Source organism: Electrophorus electricus, chromosome 10 (assembly GCF_041902795.1).
Source record: "Electrophorus electricus isolate QZ-2024a chromosome 10, ASM4190279v1, whole genome shotgun sequence".
NCBI lineage: Eukaryota > Metazoa > Chordata > Actinopteri > Gymnotiformes > Gymnotidae > Electrophorus > Electrophorus electricus.
Genome location: NC_137506.1, coordinates 1,554,556 through 1,572,904, shown reverse-complemented (window position 1 = coordinate 1,572,904; position 18,349 = coordinate 1,554,556).

The window sequence follows — 18,349 nt, the reverse complement described above, 5'->3', positions numbered from 1 at the left end:
ATACAGTGTTATTAGAGTTATTTGCCCTCTAACCCTCAGTATACAGTGTTATTAGAGTTATTTGCCCTCACCCTCAGTATACAGTGTTATTAGTGTTATTTGCCCTCACCCTCAGTATACAGTGTTACTAGAGTTATTTACCCTCACCCTCAGTATACAGTGTTATTAATGTTATTTGCCCTCACCCTCAGTATACAGTGTTATTAGAGTTATTTGCCCTCAACCACAGTATACAGTGTTTTTAGAGTTATTTGCCCTCACCCTCAGTATACAGTGTTATTAGAGTTATTTGCCCTCACCCTCAGTATACAGTGTTATTAGGGCTATTTGCCCTCTAACCCTCAGTATACAGTGTTATTAGAGTTATTTGCCCTCACCATCAGTATACAGTGTTATTAGGGCTATTTGCCCTCTAACCCTCAGTATACAGTGTTATTAGAGTTATTTGCCCTCACCCTCAGTATACAGTGTTATTAGAGTTATTTGCCCTCACCCTCAGTATACAGTGTTATTAGAGTTATTTACCCTCACCCTCAGTATACAGTGTTATTAGAGTTATTTGCCCTCACCTTCAGTATACAGTGTTAGAGTTATTTGCCCTCACCCTCAGTATACAGTGTTATTAGACTTATTTGCCCTCTAACCCTCAGTATACAATATGATTAGAGTTATTTGCCCTCACCCTCAGTATACAGTGTTATTAGAGTTATTTGCCCTCACCCTCAGTATACAGTGTTATTAGAGTTATTTGCCCTCACCCTCAGTATACAGTGTTATTAGAGTTATTTACCCTCACCCTCAGTATACAGTGTTATTAGAGTTATTTGCCCTCTAACCCTCAGTATATAGTGTTATTAGAGTTATTTGCCCTCACCCTCAGTATACAGTGTTATTAGAGTTATTTGCCCTCACCCTCAGTATACAGTGTTATTAGTTATTTGCCCTCACCCTCAGTATACAGTGTTATTAGAGTTATTTGCCCTCACCCTCAGTATACAGTGTTATTAGAGTTATTTGCCCTCACCCTCAGTATACAGTGTTATTAGAGTTATTTACCCTCACCCTCAGTATACAGTGTTATTAGAGTTATTTGCCCTCTAACCCTCAGTATACAGTGTTATTAGAGTTATTTGCCCTCACCCTCAGTATACAGTGTTAGGGTTATTTGCCCTCTAACCCTCATTATACAGTGTTATTAGAGTTATTTGCCCTCACCCTCAGTATACAGTGTTATTAGAGTTATTTGCCCTCACCCTCAGTATACAGTGTTATTAGAGTTATTTGCCCTCTAACCCTCAGTCTACAGTGTTATTAGAGTTATTTGCCCTCACCCTCAGTATACAGTGTTATTAGAGTTATTTGCCCTCACCCTCAGTATACAGTGTTATTAGAGTTATTTGCCCTCACCCTCAGTATACAGTGTTATTAGAGTTATTTACCCTCACCCTCAGTATACAGTGTTATTAGAGTTATTTGCCCTCTAACCCTCAGTATATAGTGTTATTAGAGTTATTTGCCCTCACCCTCAGTATACAGTGTTATTAGAGTTATTTGCCCTCACCCTCAGTATACAGTGTTATTAGTTATTTGCCCTCACCCTCAGTATACAGTGTTATTAGAGTTATTTGCCCTCACCCTCAGTATACAGTGTTATTAGAGTTATTTGCCCTCACCCTCAGTATACAGTGTTATTAGAGTTATTTACCCTCACCCTCAGTATACAGTGTTATTAGAGTTATTTGCCCTCTAACCCTCAGTATACAGTGTTATTAGAGTTATTTGCCCTCACCCTCAGTATACAGTGTTAGGGTTATTTGCCCTCTAACCCTCATTATACAGTGTTATTAGAGTTATTTGCCCTCACCCTCAGTATACAGTGTTATTAGAGTTATTTGCCCTCACCCTCAGTATACAGTGTTATTAGAGTTATTTGCCCTCTAACCCTCAGTCTACAGTGTTATTAGAGTTATTTGCCCTCACCCTCAGTATACAGTGTTATTAGAGTTATTTCCCCTCACCCTCAGTATACAGTGTTATTAGAGTTATTTGCCCTCTAACCCTCAGTATACAGTGTGATTAGAGTTATTTGCTCTCACCCTCAGTATACAGTGTTATTAGAGTTATTTGCCCTCTAACCCTCAGTATACAGTGTTATTAGAGTTATTTGCCCTCACCCTCAGTATACAGTGTTATTAGTGTTATTTGCCCTCACCCTCAGTATACAGTGTTACTAGAGTTATTTACCCTCACCCTCAGTATAAAGTGTTATTAATGTTATTTGCCCTCACCCTCAGTATACAGTGTTATTAGAGTTATTTGCCCTCTAACCCTCAGTATACAGTGTTATTAGTTTATTTGCCCTCACCCTCAGTATACAGTGTTATTAGAGTTATTTGCCCTCACCCTCAGTATACAGTGTTATTAGAGTTATTTGCCCTCACCCTCAGTATACAGTGTGATTAGAGTTATTTGCTCTCACCCTCAGTATACAGTGTTATTAGAGTTATTTGCCCTCTAACCCTCAGTATACAGTGTTATTAGAGTTATTTGCCCTCACCCTCAGTATACAGTGTTATTAGTGTTATTTGCCCTCACCCTCAGTATACAGTGTTACTAGAGTTATTTACCCTCACCCTCAGTATACAGTGTTATTAATGTTATTTGCCCTCACCCTCAGTATACAGTGTTATTAGAGTTATTTGCCCTCAACCACAGTATACAGTGTTTTTAGAGTTATTTGCCCTCACCCTCAGTATACAGTGTTATTAGAGTTATTTGCCCTCACCCTCAGTATACAGTGTTATTAGGGCTATTTGCCCTCTAACCCTCAGTATACAGTGTTATTAGAGTTATTTGCCCTCACCATCAGTATACAGTGTTATTAGGGCTATTTGCCCTCTAACCCTCAGTATACAGTGTTATTAGAGTTATTTGCCCTCACCCTCAGTATACAGTGTTATTAGAGTTATTTGCCCTCACCCTCAGTATACAGTGTTATTAGAGTTATTTACCCTCACCCTCAGTATACAGTGTTATTAGAGTTATTTGCCCTCACCTTCAGTATACAGTGTTAGAGTTATTTGCCCTCACCCTCAGTATACAGTGTTATTAGACTTATTTGCCCTCTAACCCTCAGTATAAAATATGATTAGAGTTATTTGCCCTCACCCTCAGTATACAGTGTTATTAGAGTTATTTGCCCTCACCCTCAGTATACAGTGTTATTAGAGTTATTTGCCCTCACCCTCAGTATACAGTGTTATTAGAGTTATTTACCCTCACCCTCAGTATACAGTGTTATTAGAGTTATTTGCCCTCTAACCCTCAGTATATAGTGTTATTAGAGTTATTTGCCCTCACCCTCAGTATACAGTGTTATTAGAGTTATTTGCCCTCACCCTCAGTATACAGTGTTATTAGTTATTTGCCCTCACCCTCAGTATACAGTGTTATTAGAGTTATTTGCCCTCACCCTCAGTATACAGTGTTATTAGAGTTATTTGCCCTCACCCTCAGTATACAGTGTTATTAGAGTTATTTACCCTCACCCTCAGTATACAGTGTTATTAGAGTTATTTGCCCTCTAACCCTCAGTATACAGTGTTATTAGAGTTATTTGCCCTCACCCTCAGTATACAGTGTTAGGGTTATTTGCCCTCTAACCCTCATTATACAGTGTTATTAGAGTTATTTGCCCTCACCCTCAGTATACAGTGTTATTAGAGTTATTTGCCCTCACCCTCAGTATACAGTGTTATTAGAGTTATTTACCCTCACCCTCAGTATACAGTGTTATTAGAGTTATTTGCCCTCACCTTCAGTATACAGTGTTAGAGTTATTTGCCCTCACCCTCAGTATACAGTGTTATTAGACTTATTTGCCCTCTAACCCTCAGTATACAATATGATTAGAGTTATTTGCCCTCACCCTCAGTATACAGTGTTATTAGAGTTATTTGCCCTCACCCTCAGTATACAGTGTTATTAGAGTTATTTGCCCTCACCCTCAGTATACAGTGTTATTAGAGTTATTTGCCCTCACCCTCAGTATACAGTGTTATTAGAGTTATTTACCCTCACCCTCAGTATACAGTGTTATTAGAGTTATTTGCCCTCTAACCCTCAGTATATAGTGTTATTAGAGTTATTTGCCCTCACCCTCAGTATACAGTGTTATTAGAGTTATTTGCCCTCACCCTCAGTATACAGTGTTATTAGTTATTTGCCCTCACCCTCAGTATACAGTGTTATTAGAGTTATTTGCCCTCACCCTCAGTATACAGTGTTATTAGAGTTATTTGCCCTCACCCTCAGTATACAGTGTTATTAGAGTTATTTACCCTCACCCTCAGTATACAGTGTTATTAGAGTTATTTGCCCTCTAACCCTCAGTATACAGTGTTATTAGAGTTATTTGCCCTCACCCTCAGTATACAGTGTTAGGGTTATTTGCCCTCTAACCCTCATTATACAGTGTTATTAGAGTTATTTGCCCTCACCCTCAGTATACAGTGTTATTAGAGTTATTTGCCCTCACCCTCAGTATACAGTATTATTAGAGTTATTTGCCCTCTAACCCTCAGTATACAGTGTTATTAGTTTATTTGCCCTCACCCTCAGTATACAGTGTTATTAGAGTTATTTGCCCTCTAACCCTCAGTATACAGTGTTATTAGTGTTATTTGCCCTCACCCTCAGTATACAGTGTTATTAGAGTTATTTGCCCTCACCCTCAGTATACAGTGTTATTAGGGCTATTTGCCCTCTAACCCTCAGTATACAGTGTTATTAGAGTTATTTGCCCTCACCCTCAGTATACAGTGTTATTAGAGTTATTTGCCCTCACCCTCAGTATACAGTGTTATTAGAGTTATTTACCCTCACCCTCAGTATACAGTGTTATTAGAGTTATTTGCCCTCACCTTCAGTATACAGTGTTATTAGAGTTATTTGCCCTCACCCTCAGTATACAGTGTTATTAGAGTTATTTGCCCTCACCCTCAGTATACAGTGTTATTAGAGTTATTTGCCCTCACCCTCAGTATACAGTGTTATTAGAGTTATTTGCCCTCACCCTCAGTATACAGTGTTATTAGAGTTATTTACCCTCACCCTCAGTATACAGTGTTATTAGAGTTATTTGCCCTCTAACCCTCAGTATATAGTGTTATTAGAGTTATTTGCCCTCACCCTCAGTATACAGTGTTATTAGAGTTATTTGCCCTCACCCTCAGTATACAGTGTTATTAGTTATTTGCCCTCACCCTCAGTATACAGTGTTATTAGAGTTATTTGCCCTCACCCTCAGTATACAGTGTTATTAGAGTTATTTGCCCTCACCCTCAGTATACAGTGTTATTAGAGTTATTTACCCTCACCCTCAGTATACAGTGTTATTAGAGTTATTTGCCCTCTAACCCTCAGTATACAGTGTTATTAGAGTTATTTGCCCTCACCCTCAGTATACAGTGTTATTAGAGTTATTTGCCCTCACCCTCAGTATACAGTGTTATTAGAGTTATTTGCCCTCACCCTCAGTATACAGTGTTATTAGAGTTATTTACCCTCACCCTCAGTATACAGTGTTATTGGAGTTATTTGCCCTCTAACCCTCAGTATACAGTGTTATTAGAGTTATTTGCCCTCACCCTCAGTATACAGTGTTATTAGGGTTATTTGCCCTCTAACCCTCAGTATACAGTGTTATTAGAATTATTTGCCCTCACCCTCAGTATACAGTGTTATTAGAGTTATTTGCTCTCACCCTCAGTATACAGTGTTATTAGAGTTATTTGCCCTCTAACCCTCAGTATATAGTGTTATTAGAGTTATTTGCCCTCACCCTCAGTATACAGTGTTATTAGAGTTATTTGCCCTCACCCTCAGTATACAGTGTTATTAGAGTTATTTGCCCTCACCCTCAGTATACAGTGTTATTAGAGTTATTTGCCCTCACCCTCAGTATACAGTGTTATTAGAGTTATTTACCCGCACCCTCAGTATACAGTGTTATTAGAGTTATTTGCCCTCTAACCCTCAGTATACAGTGTTATTAGAGTTATTTGCCCTCACCCTCAGTATACAGTGTTATTAGGGTTATTTGCCCTCTAACCCTCATTATACAGTGTTATTAGAGTTATTTGCCCTCACCCTCAGTATACAGTGTTATTAGAGTTATTTGCCCTCACCCTCAGTATACAGTGTTATTAGAGTTATTTGCCCTCTAACCCTCAGTATATAGTGTTATTAGACTTATTTACCCTCACCCTCAGTATACAGTGTTATTAGAGTTATTTGCCCTCACCCTCAGTATACAGTGTTATTAGAGTTATTTGCCCTCACCCTCAGTATACAGTGTTATTAGGGTTATTTGCCCTCTAACCCTCAGTATACAGTGTTATTAGAGTTATTTGCCCTCACCCTCAGTATACAGTGTTATTAGAGTTATTTGCCCTCACCCTCAGTATACAGTGTTATTAGGGTTATTTGCCCTCTATCCCTCAGTATACAGTGTTATTAGAGTTATTTGCCCTCACCCTCAGTATACAGTGTTATTAGAGTTATTTGCCCTCACCCTCAGTATACAGTGTTATTAGAGTTATTTGCCCTCACCTTCAGTATACAGTGTTATTAGAGTTATTTGCCCTCACCCTCAGTATACAGTGTTATTAGAGTTATTTGCCCTCTAACCCTCAGTATACAGTGTCATTAGAGTTATTTGCCCTCACCCTCAGTATACAGTGTTATTAGAGTTATTTGCCCTCACCCTCAGTATACAGTGTTATTAGAGTTATTTGCCCTCACCCTCAGTATACAGTGTTATTAGAGTTATTTGCCCTCACCCTCAGTATACAGTGTTATTAGAGTTATTTACCCTCACCCTCAGTATACAGTGTTATTAGAGTTATTTGCCCTCACCCTCAGTATACAGTGTTATTAGAGTTATTTGCCCTCTAACCCTCAGTCTACAGTGTTATTAGAGTTATTTCCCCTCACCCTCAGTATACAGTGTTATTAGAGTTATTTGCCCTCTAACCCTCAGTATACAGTGTGATTAGAGTTATTTGCTCTCACCCTCAGTATACAGTGTTATTAGAATTATTTGCCCTCTAACCCTCAGTATACAGTGTTATTATAGTTATTTGCCCTCACCCTCAGTATACAGTGTTACTAGAGTTATTTACCCTCACCCTCAGTATACTGTGTTATTAGTGTTATTTGCCCTCACCCTCAGTATACAGTGTTATTAGAGTTATTTGCCCTCTAACCCTCAGTATACAGTGTTATTAGTGTTATTTGCCCTCACCCTCAGTATACAGTGTTATTAGAGCTATTTGCCCTCTAACCCTCAGTATACAGTGTTATTAGTGTTATTTGCCCTCACCCTCAGTATACAGTGTTATTAGAGTTATTTGCCCTCACCCTCAGTATACAGTGTTATTAGAGTTATTTACCCTCACCCTCAGTATACAGTGTTATTAGAGTTATTTGCCCTCTAACCCTGAGTATACAGTGTTATTAGAGTTATTTGCCCTCACCCTCAGTATACAGTGTTATTAGAGTTATTTGCCCTCACCCTCAGTATACAGTGTTATTAGAGTTATTTGCCCTCACCCTCAGTATACAGTGTTATTAGAGTTATTTACTCTCACCCTCAGTATACAGTGTTATTAGAGTTATTTGCCCTCTAACCCTCAGTATACAGTGTTATTAGAGTTATTTGCCCTCACCCTCAGTATACAGTGTTATTAGAGTTATTTGCCCTCACCCTCAGTATACAGTGTTATTAGAGTTATTTGCCCTCACCCTCAGTATACAGTCTTGTTATATGCTGCTGAAACCAGTGCAGGGAATTCACATGACAACAGATGCAGACAAAGCACCCAAAGCAAGTCCACATAGTGGACTTTGCCATGGGAACCAGATAGAACAAAAGAAACAGTACCGTGTGGCCCTGTGGGAACTGTGATACCAGAGTGGAGAAATGGCATGACAAATATCATGACCTTTCAGCTCAGTATCAGCCGTGTGGCTGGGTTTGATTTGCTCTGCAAAGCAACTCTGAGGTACTGTGTTAAATTATATAAATGCTTATATACTTATAAAATTATATCATGGGCTGATAATTTGGGCACTTTTAAGATGTATTGTCTAACAACAGTGCTTTCGAACATTTTCTTCTCTCTCTGGCCTAACATGAGACCCACATGCAGCAAACTAACATGAGACTCACGCGAGACTTAACATCTGGGCATAAAGTATAAAGTATTCTTTGTGTTGAGCACACCTTGGTTTGTGCACGCTGAAATATCTCTGCTCTTAGCATGGTGCTCTCCTCCTCTTTACTCATTATCATCTCATCCACCCCAGACTCATTAACATACACACACATTGCTCTTCTGTTTAAACTTGGTGCCATTTTATTTGCTTTGTTCGCCATAGGAGAACCAAGACAGGAAGTCCCGCCTCCTTCTTACAGCACATGCACATGTTCACACAAGCGTGCAAATGTCTATACACACACACACACACACACACACACACACACACAAACACAGACACACACACAAACCCACACACACACATACACACACACACACACACACACAAACACAGACACACATACAAACCCACACACACATGCACACACACACACACAAACCCACTCTAAATATCCATTTAGCTTATTCTATATAAATATCAAATCATTAATGTTACTTTTTCAGTTCCAAATTAAAGATTGTGGTCATTCTTATTTGAATATATGACAAATACACTACCTGGCCAAAGAAAAGGTTACCACCTGGATTAACTAAGCAAACAGGTAACAGCCTCCCATTGGATAATTACTGCATGGTGATTATGTTTCAGCTGGCAACCAGTTATTGAACCCTAACTGATGCAGTGAGTAGCTTCTCATTTGTTAAATGAGAACCATGTTGAAAGACACATCCTGTGGTCATGGGAAAGATGTTCATCTGTTTCAGAAGGGTTAAATTATTGGCATGCATCAAGCAGAGAAAACATCTAGGGAGTTTGCTGAAAGTACTAAAATCGGGTTAAGAACTGTCCAGCGCATTATTAAAAAGTGGAAGGGCAGTGGGGAAACATCATCTTGGAGGAAGGAATGTGGTCGGAAAAAAATCTTGAATGATCATGATCGGTGATCACTTAAACGTGTGCTGAAATCAAATTGTAGAAAAACTACAGTAGAACTCAGGGATATGTTTAATAGTGAAAGTAAGAGCATTTCCACATGCACAATGTGAAGGGAACTCAAGGGATTGGGACTGAACAGCTGTGTAGCCTTAAGAAAATCACTTGTCAGTGAGGCTAACCGGCAAACACGGCTTCAATTTGCTAGGGAGCATAAAGATTGGACTCTGGAGCAATGGAAGAAGGTCACGTGGTCTGATGAGTCCAGGTTTACCCTGTTCCAGAGTGATGGGCACAGAAGAGTAAGAAGAGAGGCAGCTGAAGTGATGCACCCATCATGCCTAGTGCCTACCGTACAAGCCTGTGGGGGCAGTGCTATGATCTGGGGTTGCTGCAGTTGTTCAGGTCTAGGTTCAGCAACGTTATGTGCCCAAAGAATGAGGTCAGCTGACTACCTGAATATACTGAACAGGTTATTCCATCAATGGATTTTTTCTTCCCTGATGGCATGGGCACATTCCAAGATGACATTGCCAGGATTCATCGGGCTCAAATTGTGAAAGAGTGGTTCAGGGAGCATGAGACATCATTTTCACACATGGATTGGCCACCACAGAATCCAGACCTGAACCCCATTGAGAATCTTTGGGATGTGCTGGAGAAAACTTTGCGAAGTGGTCCAAATCTCCCATCATCAATACAAGATCTTGGGGAAATATTTATGCAACATAATCAAAAGCTAAAGCTAAAGGTGGTCCGCAAAATATTAGAGTGTGTGACCTTTTTTTTGGCCAGGCAGTGTATGTTCAAATAAAATATTTGAATATTCACAGTCTGATAACTTGAGAATATAAATAAATTTAGACGGGATGAACTAATGAGACTGATTAATAATTGAGTCATAGTAATTATGTGGTATAGTAGGTAAAAGCCCCTACAAATGTTATATTTCCTTTATACTTGTCAATCAGAGCACACGATAGCCAATCATGTGCATAAACGATGCAATTGCATCTTGCAGAGGAAATTTTGCAAGTATGGTAAGCATCGTATGTTAGGAACTAATGAACTTGCCTTGCCACATTGTTCTTCTCTGGCTCCTCTTGCTAGCAGTCAAATGACAAAGACATTACTGTCCTGCTGTGCGCTGCTAGCTGACCAAATGAATGTGGGAAATATTTGTGCACACAGTTGAACCTGCACGGGAGCAGGGTCAGCTCTGTGATAAAACTCCTCCCTGTTTGATAAATAATCCAAAAGAAATAAAGCATCAAGACAGAAATATAGCAGAAATCAGTGATTCTGGGGTCCAAGCATGAATGGGCCAATCTGTCATTAAGGGGTCCACAAGTCAGACCAAAACCTGTTAAATATCATACGCACATAAAAACCCAGACTTTACTGGTTCAATCTTATTACCCGGACTTATTACCAGTAAAATCTGAAGAAAGTGCACACCATTAATTTTTTGAGACTATTCACAAATTAGGTAATTTTGCACTGTAGTTTTCTCCTGATGGTTGATTGGGCTTCAGATCTTTCTGACGTTAAAATTGAATGTTAGACTGAATGTCATGTTTTCCGTGTCTTGTGTATTTTAGTTCAATGCCATAGTTTCGTTTTCTTCGCCCCTCGTTTGATTGCTTATGCCTGTCCCTCGTTTCTACCTTGTTAAGTTCATGTATTTAAACTCTGTCATGTTCCCAGTGTCTTTGCTGTTCATTGCATGTTTATTCAAATGGTTGTGTTTCTGTGTACTCCGTGCCTTTGTGTTTATCCTAACCTTTGTTATGGCCTGCTTCCCCTGTTTGCCTTCATGTGTTTTGTTTGTTTAATCATGTATCCCCGTGCTCTCCATGTTGGCTCTTTGACCCTGGACTGCTACAACGACTTTGATTGTCTTACTTATCTGTAGCATGCATAAAATACCAATAAGTTGAATTTTAATGATTTTATATGTCTTTGAACATTGCAGGGGGCAGCACCACCTGCAATGTACAGATCAAGCTTACATCAACAGAAGAAAAGAGGTGTGTCAAACGACACCTGAAATTCAAGGGTTTAAAAATGTAAGGCTGGGTGCCAGGCCAAAGCCCCCTCCAGCCAGCAGGGGGAGGCCTCGAGTCAGGCACGCCACTAATCAGGCTTAACACCCAACAGCTGGGCTAGACCTTATATAAGCCCAGTGATCCAGTCACTCAGTGCTGGGTCTCTGCCAAAGTTCTGAGCCAAGCTCCTAACTGATAACTTTGGGTATTAAGGTCTGTGAGCCCTCCTGCTGCACCTCACTTCTGTGCTGTGAGGGTGTTTGTGTTTTTACATGTCCCCTCCCCTCTAAAGTTTTCCCCTCTCGAGTCTGTCTCTCTCCCAGGGCTCCCCTTAGCCATTACAGTTCCTCCGTGTTTTGTGGTTTTGTTTGGGAAGATTTAGTTTGGTGTTCCGCAGGGCATCGGGGCTTCCGTTCTTCCCGTGGCATCCTTGGTTCTCCCCGTTCCCACGCTCGGTGTATTTTCTCCTCCAGTTTTGTCGTCCTCCGTTCCTTTGAAGGGCGATATGTGCGCAGGTAGTTTTATAGCTGCGGCAGTCTAGCAGGTATTTGACCCGCTTGCAACAAAGTGACTGGGGTTCACTCCCCACCTTTTGGTTACTTACTTTTCTTGTTTTACCGGTTCTGTGATCGAACTGGTTTGCACACGGGCCCACCATCATTAGAGTGTGCTTGCTCACCCAGTAGGCTGTTGGTGCTGTAACCTATCTGACCTGGGTTTGAGCCCATGTTACAAAAACTCCTTAACCAGCAGAACCTCTCTCCCTCTCATTGAAACAATAGCTGAAAGGTGTACCTTTAAGTTCATCCAAGCAAAGGTAGAATTTGAGGTAGTGCCTGGTCAGTGATACTTGGCAAACTAATGCAAAACTTGAATCACTGAGCAATAGAAAAACAGTGTGGTCAGATGAATCCAGATTTCTGTTGCACTATGCTGACGGGAGGGTTAGACTGTGGTTCAAGCAGCATAAATCCATAAGCCCTTCCTGTCAGGTGTCAACATTTCAGGATAGTGATGGTGTGGGTAGTGTTTTCCTGGAAACATCCTGGGTCCTCTGATACTAGTGGATGGATGTTTGGACAGTTGGGCTTACCTAAGTTTCATAGCAGACCAAGTTCCTTCCTTCATGGCAGCCCTTTACCCTGAGGCAGAAGGACACTTTCGGCAGGACAATGCACAGTGCCGCAAGGGTCATAGAGGTTTGGTTCCAGGAACATGACAGTGCGTTTCCTTTGCTTACTTGACCTTCACATTCCCCAGGTCTTAACTCTCTGAGTTAAGCATCTCTGAGAGAAGCTAAAACATGCTGTTCAGAGCATGTTGGTACCTCCATCTAATTTGTGAGAAGCTGTCCTGTCCACACGGGCCAAGACTCCTGCAGAGAGTAATCTATGCCATGATGAATTACTGCAGTTCTGAAGACAAAAAAAAGGTCCAATACACCATCAGATGTGTGTGTCTAATAACACTCTATTAGGGGGGGGGGGTGTATAAAAACACACTATTAGGGGGTGTGTCTAATAACACTCTATTAGGGGGTATGTCTAATAACACTCTATTAGTGGTGGGGGTGTATAAAAACACACTATTAGGGGGTGTGTCTAATAACACTCTATTGGGGGGGTGTATAAAAACACATTAGGGGGTGTGTCTTATAACACTCTATTAGTGGTGGGGGTGTCTAATAACACTCTATTAGGGGGTGTGTCTAATAACACTCTATTAGGGGTGTGTCTAATAACACTCTATTGGGGGGGGTGTATAAAAACACATTATTAAGGGGTGTGTCTTATAACACTCTATTAGGGGGTGTGTCTAATAATGTGGCCATTCAGTGTAGCATTTTAGCTTTTATAGGGGATCCTACTGACATACATTCACTAAAATCATGTTTCCAAAATACTGTGAAATTTCATCAAACTGAGGTGAAGCGTTCGTGAATTTTAGATGTTTATTCCAAATATTTACATGGTCATAAGGATTAATTAGCATATGTTGGCCATCTTGTTTTGAAATGTCAAAAATGTTTCTGATAATTATTGAGGATGAGAAATAAATGATGAGTTTCCCTACAACACTGTTGACACTAGCTCTGAAAAGTAGCTTCTGCATATTGTGCAAATTAGCAAAAAAAATCTAAGTGGGAGTATCTTAGTGGATATTAAAGCTTTTTGCTTGGCTTGAGCTAAGGAAAGTGGAGTTTTGTCTCTACACCTTAAGGGACCAAATATTAAATGGTGCACTGTAGTGTCACCATCAGACCAGAGGAGGTCACTTCACTGAGTCGTTTCGCAGACACTGACCTTATAGCTTCTATATCTATTGACACATTTTAAATGGGACAGCTTATCCTGTTCTGCACTTTATGCAAATGATGCAATAATGAAAGAAAGCAAAATCAGTTAAGAATAAAATCACAGAAAAGTCTCAACAAGAATAATCATGAAAGTAAAAGCTAATGAAAGCATACATTTTGTGATGATTTTGTTTAGTACATATTCAATAGTTCTATTAGCTACCTAGAATTTTATGGTTGGTTCTATGTACTCAGAAGTTAACGAGAGCGTTTTTTTTATTTTGTTTTCGTTTTTTTGATTCGACGCAATGCACATTTGTGAGTTCCAGTGCAGATGAGGAGTCATCTTCTACATCAGTGAGGGTGGGAGGAGTCAAGCTCTACATCAGTGGGGGTGGGAGGAGTCAAGCTCTACATCAGTGGGGGTGGGAGGAGTCAAGCTCTACATCAGTGGGGGTGGGAGGAGTCAAGCTCTACATCAGTGGGGGTGGGAGGAGTCAAGCTCTACATCAGTGGGGGTGGGAGGAGTCAAGCTCTACATCAGTGGGGGTGGGAGGAGTCAAGCTCTACATCAGTGGGGGTGGGAGGAGTCATGCTCTATGCTTGTAGATACTGCACTTGTAGTCCTGAGTGTAAGAAAGACTGTGACAGTGTTCTTGCCTACTTTCACTCTTCACTACAGGATCTTGTGCTCTAAGTCTTTCCACATAGTTGATCAGGATATTCTCAACAACAAAAAAAACACTCTGTAGAGCTATTTTTAAAGGTTATTTGTCTACCCAGCCTGCATGGCTGTTTTCCTGCTAGATCTGGTTGTCGGTATTGTCCTCGTGTTTGTCTATGAGCCTTCCAGATCACTGTTTGATTTTCGTATTCTTTACAGTTCCCTCCATCTCGGGCTCCCTGCCTCCCAGAAGTTCATGTCTGTTAACAGAGTAAATGAATGTATGCCTCTGCATAAATAAAACATATTTCTCATTTCTTTGTGAATAAAGCAATGTATCGACTGCGCGCAAATTAAATGTTTTAACTGCTTTATCTTTAATTACGCAATTTATTAAGCATTTCAACCTCTGTGTTTCTTAAGCAAATGAAATTTTAGCACAGGGATGATTCCAAAATCATTATTCACTTATTAAAGAAAAGGATGATTTTATACTTTATACCACAGGAGAATTCTGTTTATAATAAAACTCCTGGGTAACGGCTTAGATAGGTATGGAAATATAATCTCTCACAAAAGATTGAGTCATCGCTCCTAAACCAGGTTTTAATAGACTTGACCCAAACGCATGTTAAACAGCCAGAGAATGCTGGATTAGTGGTTTATTGTGATGAGCTGTGTTTTTTTATGTGGGAGTTATGTTTTTTTATGATGCTCAATGTAAGGTGACAGTTAGATCCCCTCATCCCCAGGAATTAATCAATGAATCAGTCAGTCCAATACATTAATGTTTATTTAACCAAGAGATTGTTTTAGCAGCATAAAATACGATTATATAAACCTCCATCAAGAACTTACACAGCAGTTCAAAGATGTGAAAAAAGTTCTGAATGTAAATTGAAGGTTGACACTAAAATTGTAGAATTGCTTACACACAAAACAAAAGGTCTTTCACATTCATGTAGACACCAGATTCCTTGCTGTCTTGCTGTGTTTATGAATAACTTTGACCATTCCAAGTAAATGTTTTTCAAATTTTAACCCTGATATTGTTCTCTAAAATTATTTCCATATTTTTCTCTTTTTCTCTCTTTCTCTCTGTTCCTTCCTCAACCCCTTTTCTGTTTGATGTGTACACACACACACACACACACACACACACAGATACACCCACACGCACACACACGCACGCACACACACACACTCACTTCAGCAAGCACTGAGCGCTGGCTGTAGACACACACACACAGCACATACATACTAACTCTCCATTATATCAAGTGGGATATAATCAATGGGAGCTCAGCTCAGCAGAAAGAGCTGAACTGGCCTCCAGCATTCCTGCTATAGTAGATCGTGTTTTTAAATAGGTACATTTTATGAATTCATTTATTTAAGACATGACGGTATTAAAAGTCACTTTAGAGGTCGTTTAACCAATCACAGTCACTGCTCCAGTGCTCAAAGATCGTGTGCTATTAATGCAGTTCTGTAGGCTGCTGTAATTTTGGAGGGCATGAGTTTCTTCTAATTATTACAGTTACAGGTCAAAGAATCTGCATTTGACAGATCGATAACGCATGAGATGCTAGCGAACGCGTACGTGCGCAGCTTGTAATGATTTGTAATGACAAGACACTCAGATGAACACTAATGAGGAACGTTCAGTAACAAACGCAAAAAGGCGAAACACAAACAGAGAGGAAAAAGGCATATGCACAGCAGGACAGCAGCACAGCGTGTAGTCAGATGTAAGGCTTGTGTATGCGTAGATCGTAAGCCCACAGATGTACCTTTTTGTTTATTATTTGATTGACTGATTCCTTTATTCAGAAAGGGAAATTTATCTCACACATAGGCAGGTTTCAATTGAGTTGACTGAAAACTACAAAGATGGCCGGTGAGGTGTGTAGGCAATATCAAACTCTCAGCTTGTGCAGGAACCAGAGCTGCCCTCAAAAACCAACCAGTAAACCAACAGGATGTGTGAGAAGTCACTTACTGGGGTTGTCATGGTAACACTACTAGCATTATATGGGAAAAATAATATGGGGAAATGTATGTTAAATGGATACAAATCAGGACATCTGTGCCATGAACTTTTCTGGGATCCCTCTTCAAATCGCTTGCTCTACACAATGAGGGTGGCATTTCAGAAGAGTGCTTTTCTGCATTATATTTCATGTGTAAATTCTTAAACAGCCAGTGGTCTTCCAGGCCCTAAAGCGGGCCGTGTACATCATCCAAACTTCCAGAATTGAGAATTTCACTCCCCAACCATGGAATTCACTACCTGGGTTCAAGTCATATGTGCAACTAGCTAAAGGAAATTTACCAGGAAAAAATCATCTAACCCCACCCCATCTAAACTCACGCCATCTAACCCCAACACATCTAAACTCATGCCATCTAACCCCACCCCATCTAAACTCACCCCACCTAACACCACCCTATCTAAACTCATGCCATCTAAACTCACCCCATCTAACCCCACCTCATCTAAACTCACCCTAGGGCAGTGATATACTTGACAACCTCTCGCTACTGCCCAGCTCACTAGCAGACTAAGCATGGAATCACCAGGATGCTGACAGTACCTGTCTTTGTGAAGGGTCCGCTGATCTCTCCTGTCGTTCCTATGATCCAGTAGTATGTATAGAAACTTTAGAAGTGGAGGAGAAATGGCTCCTGTGGAGTTTTTTCTGGCCACTGTCACTATCAGGAATCTGCATTCCTAATGTGCAGCTGTGAAGATGCTTTGTGATTGTCAGTTGTGGAAAAGAAATATGCAAATAAAACTAAATTTGAACCTCATTTCAGTTCGTTAAAGGTGAGTGATAAAGAACATTAAAGGGACTGACTTCATCAGACCCTCAATGCATAAGGGTTACGCAAACCACATCATTTCATAACCAGTTTATGTGCTGTGATTTTGTGCAGAAATTATTTGTAAGAAGATGAACTCCTGAAGGCCAGAAACACAACATTGTCAGGTTGTTTTGTTGTGATTCTTGTTTGTCGGAGCAGTTGTGGTGCTCCTTTCTTGCACTAGTGTGACACTCTCCTGCTTTTGCTCATTCAGTGGTACACTAAATCATTTCAGCAGCTGCATCCTGGTGAAGCTTTGTACAAAACTCTAATTTGTTCCTTTTGCAGGGTGAGGGAATCTTAAATTTGTTTACTATTTAACAAAGAAAAAAAACCTCCCCACATAACCAAGGTTCCAGCACCACTGCAGGCTCTGACTCGCTGAAGGCTCTGACTCTGTGCCGGCTTTGACTCGCTGCCGGCTCTGACTCGCTGCCGGCTCTGACTCTGTGCAGGCTCTGACTCGCTGCAGGCTCTGACTCGCTGCAGGCTCTGACTCTGTGCAGGCTCTGACTCTGTGCAGGCTCTGACTCGCTGCAGGCTCTGACTCGCTGCCTGCTCTTCCTTTGATCCAGATTTGGCTCAGTCACTGTTCATCACACTCACTTTTAACCTTTTAGGTGTGACACTCTGTAATAATGATGGTTCCCCACAAATGGCATATCCAGAACCTGGTGACAATGTATACACAACATCCTGGACATTCCCAACCTGGACCTTCCCAAGCTAATAAATAATGCTGACTTAGACTTAGAAAATCACTGCTCATCATCAATAAAACTGTATGAAAGGTGTACACGATATTATAAAAAATATTTTTTGTACAATAAGCAAATGCCATTATCTTATGAGACTATGAGTTGACAATGCTAGTGTTGCAGTGGTCCCACAGTGTCCTAGTAAAGTGAACAAATTAGCCCTAATCTTTTCCATAGGGGACAAACATTGGAATTCTGGGCATGCTGACATGTTTAGATTACGTATTATTTATGCAGATTTCTCTCTGTGACTTCCATCCATTATTTGATGCGTCTTCATCACTGATGCCTTCAAATGGTCTTCTCCCTTTTGGCTTTCCTCACGACTGGGAACTGCCAGCTTGTATAAAACAGGACGCACTGACATAAGTTCAGCCTGGAAGTATAGTGTCCTGCCTCGCTCTCGTTCAGATGGCAGGATCTAGGTTCCCAGCTCTGCTCTGCTAGGATGGTCACACTGAACGCTGTGGTCAGCAGTCAGTCCATCACCTGATGAATCAAACTCAAACACACAGAGATTGCGATTCATTTCAGGGTGTATTTTCTTAAAAACAACTGC